We start from the raw sequence: 9,208 nt of genomic DNA on the forward strand, positions 1-9,208 counted from the left end.
TCACAGTTTTAGGAAACAAGGCAAGCATAAAACCAGGCATGGCAGGGATGTTAGAATGATCAGATCAGGAATTGAAAACAACTGTAGTTAATAAGCTAAAGGCTCTACCGGATAAAGTAGATGCTATGTAAGCAGAAAAATGGAAATCCTAAGAAAGAAACAAACAGAAATGCTAGAATTCAAAAATACTATAAAGCTTTAACAAAAATAAAGATTGCCTTTTCCGGGCTTATTAGCAAGGTGGACACAAATGAGGGAAGAATCCTGGCCTAGAGCATTTCACAATAGAAACCTCTGAAACTGAAAAACAAACATAAAACAGATTGAAAAATATAATAGGATATCCAAGAACAATGGAATAACTACAAGAGTATAATATACACATAATCAGAATACTAGGAGAAGAGAAAAAGGAACAAAAATTATTTAAAACATTAATGACTGAGACTTTCCTCAAATTAACATTACTAAACAAAAGATCCAAAAACCTCAGAGAACACCAAGCAGGATAAATGTCAAAGCACTGCACCGAGGCACCCACGCATACCATTTTCAAACTATTGAAACAAAAAATATATATTTTAAATCCTGAAATAAGACAGAGATAGGAAATAAAACAGCTTATCTATAGAAAAACAAAGATAAGAATTTTACAGCACGCACACACACACACACACGCACACACACAAAGGAAAATGTAAGCAAGAAGAGAGTAAATATAAATATTTAAAGTGTTAATAAGGGGATAATTCATTAGTGTTGAATTCTGTACCTTGTGAAATTATCCTTCAAAAGTGAAGTTGAAGTAAATACTTATCAGACAAACAAAATTGAGGAAATTTTTTGCAAGTAGATTTGTCTTGCAGGAAATATTTTTACAAATTTCTTTAGAACAAAGAAAAATGATAGAAGTTAGACACATATATATAAAGAAGAGCATTAGAGAATAAGTGAAGATAAAATAAGTATTTGTTTTTTTTATTCCTACTAACCTAAAAGTTAACAGTTTGTTCAAAAATAATAGCAACAAGATAATAATTTGTTCAAAATAATAGCAATAATATATTAAATTGTATATGTGTATATATAATTGCATATGATTATGTATGTGTATACATAAGTGAAATAAATTACAATGATACAAGGAATGAAAAAAAATAAGATTATTTTTGCAGTATAGTGTTATTCAAAAGTGGACTCAGATTAGTTGTAAATATATATCGCATACTCTAGGGCCGAGGTCGGCAAACTGCGGCTCGCGAGCCACATGCGGCTCTTTGGCCCCTTGAGTGTGGCTCTTCCACAAAATACCATGGCCTGGGAGAGTCTATTGTGAAGAAGTGGCGTTAGAAGAAGTTTTAAAAAATTGGGCTCTCTAAAGAAATTTCAACCGTTGTACTGTTGATATTTGGCTCTGTTGACTAAGGAGTTTGCTGACCACTGTTCTAGGGCAACCACTAAAAAATAAAGTAAAAAAATAACTAAAGCATGTATGTTAAGAAAGGGAAAACATGGAATCACATTAAATGCTCAATTAACACCACAAAAGGCAAAAACAGATTGGAAGATAAGTATATGAAAAAAGAGCAAGTGCAACAAATAGAAAACTAACAAATGTTATAGATATGAATCCAACTATCTTATAATTTCTTTGAACATCAGTGGTATAAATGGAACAATTAGAAAACGGATATGGTAAGACTGGATCCAAAAATAAACCTAAGGATATGTTGTCTATAAGAAATCCACTATGAAGTATAAATATACATATAGATTAAAACTAAATGGATGGAAAAGATGTACCATGCTAACACTAATTGCAATAAATTGGGGGTTAGCCATATTAGTTTCAAGTAGAATATATTTCAAAGAAAGGAAAGTTATTAGGGAAAGAGAAGGGTATTACATAATGATGGGGTCAAATTTCCAAAAACACATAAAAACCTTTGAAGTATATGTACCTAACAAATAAGTGTTAAAATAAGTGAAGCAAAAACTGGACATACAGAAGTACAAGAAGGAGCAGATAAGTCTATTATTACAGGGGATATTTTAACTCCCCCCAATCAGGAATGGGCAGATCCAGTAGGTAGACAGAGTTGAACTCTAGAACACTATTAATCAACTGGATATAATAATGGACATGTATAGACTACATCATACAACAGCAGCAGAATACATATTATTCTCAAGTTCAAATGGAACCTTTTCCAAGATAGACACATTCTGGGCCACAAAACCATAAAATACACCTTTACAAATTTAAAAGAATACAAATAATAAAATGCCTGCTCTCCGACCACAACAGAATTAACTAGAAATCATTAACAGAAAGATGTATGGAAAATATATAAATACTTGAAGAATAAACAATACACTTTTAAATAACATTAAGGTCAAAGAAGAAATAGTAAGAAATTAAATTTTTTAACTAAATAAAAAAATTGTTTAAATAAAAATAAAGCTTTTCAAAATGTCTGAGATCTGGTGAAAGCTATGCTTATAGGAAAAGTTATAGCATTGAATGTATAAATTAGTTAAGAAGAAATATTTAAAGTAAATAACCTAAGATTTCACCTTAAACTAGAAAAAGAAGGATAAATTGAATATAAGGTAAGCACAAGAAAAGATATAATAAAGAACAGAAGTTAATAAACTTGAAATTTTACCCAATAACATTTTAGCAAATCAACAAAGGCATAAACTGGTCCACTCAAAAGATCAATATCCTATCTAATAAAATAGTAATGTGCAAATTGACCATCACTCCAACACACAAGATGGTCGCCCCATGTGGTCAAAGATGGCTGCCCCCATGTGGACACAAGATGGCCACTACAAGATGGCCAGCAGGGGAGAGCAGTTGTGGATGATCAGGCCAGCAGGGGAGGGCAGTTGGGGGTGACCAGGCCGGCAGAGGAGGGCAGATGGAAGGAACCAGGCCTGCAAGGGATGGCAGTTGGGGGGAACTAGGCCTGCAGGGGAGGGCAGTTGGGGGGAACCAGGCCTGCAGGGGAGGGTAGTTGGAGGGACCCAGGCCTGCAGAGGAGGGCAGTTGGGGGGACCAGGCCTGCAGGGGAGGACAGTTGTGGGGGACCCAAGCCTGCAGGGAAGGGCAGTTGGGGGGGACCAGGCCTGCAGGGGAGGGCAGTTGGGGGGACCAGGCTGGCAGGGGAGGGCAGTTGTGTGCAATCAGGCCAGCAGGGGAGGGCGGTTAGGGGTGACCGGGCCGGCAGAGGAGGGCAGTTGGGGTTGACCAGGCTGGCAGAGGAGGGCAGTTGGGAGGGACCAGGCCTGCAAGGGAGGACAGTTAGGGGCAATCGGGCCAGCAGGGGAGCAGTTAGGCATCTATCAGGCTGGCAGAGAGTGGTTAGGGAGTGATTAGGCTGGCAGGCAGAAGCGGTTAGGGGCAATCTGGCAGGCAGGCAGGCGAGTGGTTGGGAGCCAGCAGTCCTGGATTGTGAGAGGATGTCCGACTGCTCTGTGGGATCAGGCCTAAACGGGCAGTCGGATATCCCTCAAGGGGTCCCAGATTGGAGAGGGTGCAGGCTGGGCTGAGGGACACACCGTTCCCTGTGCACGAATTTGTGCACTGGGCCTCTAGTAATAGATAAGTCTCTAACCAGGCCCATGCAAAATAATAATAATAATAATAATAATAATAATGACAATAATAAAAGAGAGAGGACACAAATTACCAATATCAGAAATAAAGAAGAGGGCAACACTACTGATCCCATGGAAATTAAAATATAATAAAGGAATACTATAAACAACTCTATCCTGAAAACTTTGAAAACCAAAAAAAAGACCAATTCCCTGAAATACACAATTTGCACAAACTCACACACAAATAAATAAAAAATTCTGAATAAGCATATATCCATTAAAGAAATTGAAAAAACAATTAATAGCCTTTCAAAACAGAAAGTAGCAGGCCCAGATGGGCTCACTGGTGAATTTTAAAAACATATTAGAAACTATACCAATCCTATATAATAAAAGAGTAATATGCAAATAGACTGAATGGTAGAACAACCAATCAAAGCATAGTATGCTAATGATATAGGAAGGCTGCTCAATCGCTCACTATGACGTGCACTGGCCACTAGGGGCAGATGCTCGGATGAGTAGGTTAGCTTGCTGCTGGGGTCTGGCTGATCTGGACTGAGCGAGATGTGCTGGACATGCCCTGGAGCCCTCCTGCAGTCCCTCCCCAGCCTGATTGTGCACCAGTGGGGCCCCTCAGCCTGGCCTGTGCCCTCTCGCAATCTGGGACCCCTCAGGGGATGTCAGAGAGCTGGTTTCAGCCTGATCCCGCAGGCCACTCCCCTTGGGAGGGCACCAGATGCAGGGCTCATGGTTGGTGAGCGCTGCTGCAGCAGCGTGAGCCTCTCCCGATCAGGGACTGATTTGGCATGAACCCACCACAGGCACAGTAGGGCCGGGATGAGCGGGAGCAGCAGGAAGGAGCTGCAGGCAGCATTGAACTGCAGGTTTTGGCCGGATCCCTGCAGGCCACCCAGAGGGACCCCACCTATGCACAAATTCATGCACCAGGCCTCTAGTTCTCTATTATCTCTTTCAGAAGATAGAAGCAGAGGGAATACTTCCTATCTCATTCAATAATACTAAAAACGGACAAAGAATTTACAAGAAAACTAAGGACAGACCAATATCTTCCATGAATATAGAAGCAAAAATCCTCAACAAAAATATTAGCTAGAAGGGGTCGATGGGAAAATAAAGGGGGACATCTACAATACTTTCAACAATAAAGTCAAATTTTAAAAAATATTAGCAAATCATATCCAATCACATATAAAATTATGTACCATATGTGTGATTTATCCCAGATATGCAAGGCTGCTTCAACATTTGAAAATCAATTAATGTAGCCCGTAACATCAACAAGCTAAAGAAGAAAAAGCGCATGATCATATTTATAGATACAGAAAAAGCATTTGACAAAATCTAACACTCATTCACAATAAAAATTATCAATAAATGAAGAACAGAGGGAAACTTTCTCAACTTGATAAAGTATATTCACAAAAATCCTACAACTAAGATCACACTTACTGGTGAGAAATTCAAAGCTTTCCCACTAAGATCAGGTAGAAAGAAAGGCTGTCTCTTCTCACCACTACTTTCAACACTGAAATGAAAATCCTCACTAATACAATAAGGCAAGCAAAGGAAATAAAAGGTATACATATTTAAAAAAAAAAACTCATAAAACTGTCATTATTCACAGATGACATGATTGTCTATGTAGAAAATCCAAAAGAATGAACAGAAGACCTCGGACTAAATAGTGATTATAGCAATTTTCTAGGGAACAAGGTTAATACACAAATGTGAAATTATTTCCTATATACTATCAATGAATGAGTGGGATTTGAAATAAAACACACACACACACACACACACACACACACACACACACACACACACACACAATATTGTTTACATAGCTAGAACCCCCAAAAATATTTTATTAGACTTATAGGTAAATTTCACAATGATGTACGGATCTATATGAGGAAACTCCAAAACTGATAAATGAAATCATGGAACTATGTAAAGGAGACCTAGTCCATGCTACATGGAAAGGGAGACTCACTCTTGTCAAAATGTCAGTTCTTCCCAGCTTGATCTATCAAAATCTCAACAAGTAACTTTATAGATATTAGCAAACTGATTCTAAGGTTTATATGGGGGGACAAGATCCAGAATAGCCACATAACAATGAAGAACAAAGTTAGAGGACTGATACTACCTGACATCAAGATTTACTCTAAAGCTATCACAGTAATCAAGACAGTGTGGTGTTGGTGAAATAATAGACAAATGTATCAAGAAACAGAATAGAAAGCACAGAAATGGACCCCCATGAATATGGTGAACTGATCTTTGACCAAGGAGCAAAGCTAATAACATGGAGCAAAGCTAGTCTCCTCAACAAACGGTACTGAAACATGACCATAACACACACACACACACACAAACACACACACACACAATGTATCTAGACACAGACCTTATACCCTACTTAAAATTTATCATAGACCTAAATTTAAAATGCAAAATTATAAAACCCCTAGAAAATAACACAGGAGAAAACCTACATGACCTTGGCTATGCCCATACCTTTTTTGATATAACACAAAGGACTTGGTTCATAAAAGAAATAACAGAGAAGCTTGAGTTCATTAAAATGAAAAAGTTCTGTCTTGTGAAACAAAATACTAAAATAATTATAATACAAAGTGCAAACTGGGAGAAAATATTTTCAAAGCTATCTGATGAAAGTGTATTATCCAAAATATACAAAGAGCTCTTGGAAAATAAATAATAATAAAACACCCTGATTAAAAACTGGTCAAAAATCTTAACCAATACCTTATCAAAGACATTTGGATGGCAAATAAGCATATGAAAAGATCCTTCACATCATATGTCATAAGGTAAATGTAAATTAAAACAATAATGAAATAGCACTATACACCTATTAGGATAACCAAAATCCAGGACACAGAAAACACCCAATGCTGGCAAGAATGTGAAGCAAAGACCTGATTCATTGCTGGTGAGAATGCAAAATGGTTTAGCCACTGGAAGACAGCTTGGCAGTTTCCTCTCACCATATGATTCAGCAAACACATTCATTGGTATCTACCAAAGAATATGGAAACTTATATCTACACAAAAAAATTCACATGAGTGTTTATGGTAGCTTTATTCATAATTGTCAAGACTTGGAAACAATCAAGATGGAGTAATCTTGAATGCATATTACTAGGTGAAGGAAACCAATATGAAAAGACTAAATACTATATAATTCCTGCTATATGACATTCTGAAATGGCAAAACTATAGAGACAGTAAAAAGATTAGTGTTTTCCAGGGGTTAGTGGAGAAGGAGGAATGAATATGTGGAACTAAAGATTTTTAGAAGTGTGAAAATACTCTTCATAACACTATGAGGCAAGCATTTGTCTAAACCAGTGGTCAACAAACTGCGGCTCGCAAGCCACATGTGGCTCTTTGGCCCCTTGAGTTTTTAGCAAAGACCAGCTTAGGAGTACCCTAATTAAGTTAATAGCAATGTACCTACCTATATAGTTTAAGTTTAAAAAATTTGGCTCTCAAAAGAAAGTTCAGTCATTGTACTGTTGATATTAGGCTCTGTTGACTAATGAGTTTGCCGACCACTGGTCTAAACCTATAGAATGCACAACACCTTGAGGAGATCTAAAGTACACTATGGACTTTGGGTGATTATGATGCATCAATGTAGGTTCATCAATTGTAACATTATGTGGGCGTAGAGGGTATATGGCAAATCTCTGTACCTTCTCAGTTTTGTTGTAAACCTAAAATTGCTCATCTACACTAATAAAAGAGTAATATGCAAATTGACTGTACCTCCACAACGTCCATCAACCAATCAGGTATGAGTATGCAAATTAACCCAACAAAGATGTCAGGTTAATTTGCATAAAGAGGCACTAAGCAGCTAGACGGGGTGGGGCGGGAGGCCTGCTATGAGGGGGAAGGCGGGAGGTGGAGGGAGCTATAGGAGCGGTGCTCCAGCCGGGAGCAAAGACTTGCAGGACTTGCAGGCTCCCAGGTGGCCAGGAGCGAAGCCAGGGGAGGGAAGGCCTATTCTTGCACGAATCTTCATGCAATGGGCCTCTAGTATATATATATATATATATTTTCTTCTTCTTCTTCTTCTTCTTCTTCTTCTTCTTCTTCTTCTTCTTCTTCTTCTTCTTCTTCCTCTTCTTCTTCCTAAAAACAAGCAAAGGCCAGCCTGAGTGGCTCAGTGTTTGACCATCGACTCATGAACCAGGAGGTCATGATTCGATTCCCCCTCAAGGCACATGCCTGCGTTGTGGGCTTGATCCCCAATAGGGTTCCTACAGGAGGCAGCCAGTCGATGATTCTCTCTCATCATTGATGTCTCTCTCTCTCCCCATTCCCTTCCTCCCTCTGAAAATTGTTTTGGCTGAAGGGAGTTGGATCTCCAAATAACAAGTTCTCTTTCTGGTGACAAACAATATCCAGAGACCTAGTGATACAAGAGGATACAGGAGTATAAATCCCATCAATGGGACATGGGACAACTCTGAGTGGCCATCCAGCTTCGGTGCTCCCCTTAGGTTTGCTGGCGGAAGCCTCTGGGACACTGCATGACAGCCGATTGTTTCCTCCTGCCCATTTCAGCTCTTTCAATTTCTGTCAATAAGTATCGATCCCAGGAGCACTTCTTAATAAACTCCCAGCACACTATATTGTCTCAGCTCAAATGGACACCATATTGAGTAAAGATGAAAACATCTAAATAGCAATCAATAAGGAGACTCTTATTGATATACCTAATTTTGCACTCTGACTCTAGAAAATATAGCTACAAAGTGCTCATTGAACACTGCTACATAAAATTCAGAATGAAAAAAAACTCATAAATACTACAATCTAAAAAAAACCCTGAATTTCAAAAAAGGCAATAGACCAGTGGTTCTCAACCTTTTTAATGCCGCGACCCTTTAATACAGTTCCTCGTGTTGTGGTGACCCCCAACCCTAAAATTATTTTCGTTGCTACTTCATAACTGTAATTTTGCTACTGTTATGAATCATAATGTAAATATCTGTGTTTCCGATGGCCTTAGGCAACCCTGCTAGCGGTTCTCAACCTGTGGATTGAGAACTGCTGCTGTAGAGCCTAAGACCTTTCTTCTGAGGTTTGACGGTCTGATCAATGCTTCTCTGTCTCTGGATCTGTTTTTGTTCATGAGTTTATGTTGTTCATTATATTCCACAAATGAGTGAGATCATGTGATATTTATCTTTTTCTGACTGGCTTATTTTGCTTAGTATACATAATACTCTCCAGTTCTATCCATGCTGTTGCAAATGGTAAGAATTCCTTCTTTTTTACTGCAGCATAGTATTCCATTGTGTAGAGGTACCATAGTTTTTTAATCCACTCATGTGCTGATGGCACTTAGGCTGTTTCCAAATCTTAGCTATGGTAAATTGTGCTGCTATGAACATAGGGGAGCATATATCCTTTCTGATTGGTGTTTCTAAAAATGTGAATGATCTATATACAATTATAAAACAGAGATTGTAAAAGTGAATTTTTCAAAAGTTACAACTATATATTGTCTCCAGAAAATCCAATTTTGGGATGG

This window comes from Cnephaeus nilssonii, assembly GCF_951640355.1.
Source record: "Cnephaeus nilssonii genome assembly, chromosome: 14".
Classification (NCBI taxonomy): Eukaryota; Metazoa; Chordata; class Mammalia; order Chiroptera; family Vespertilionidae; genus Cnephaeus; species Cnephaeus nilssonii.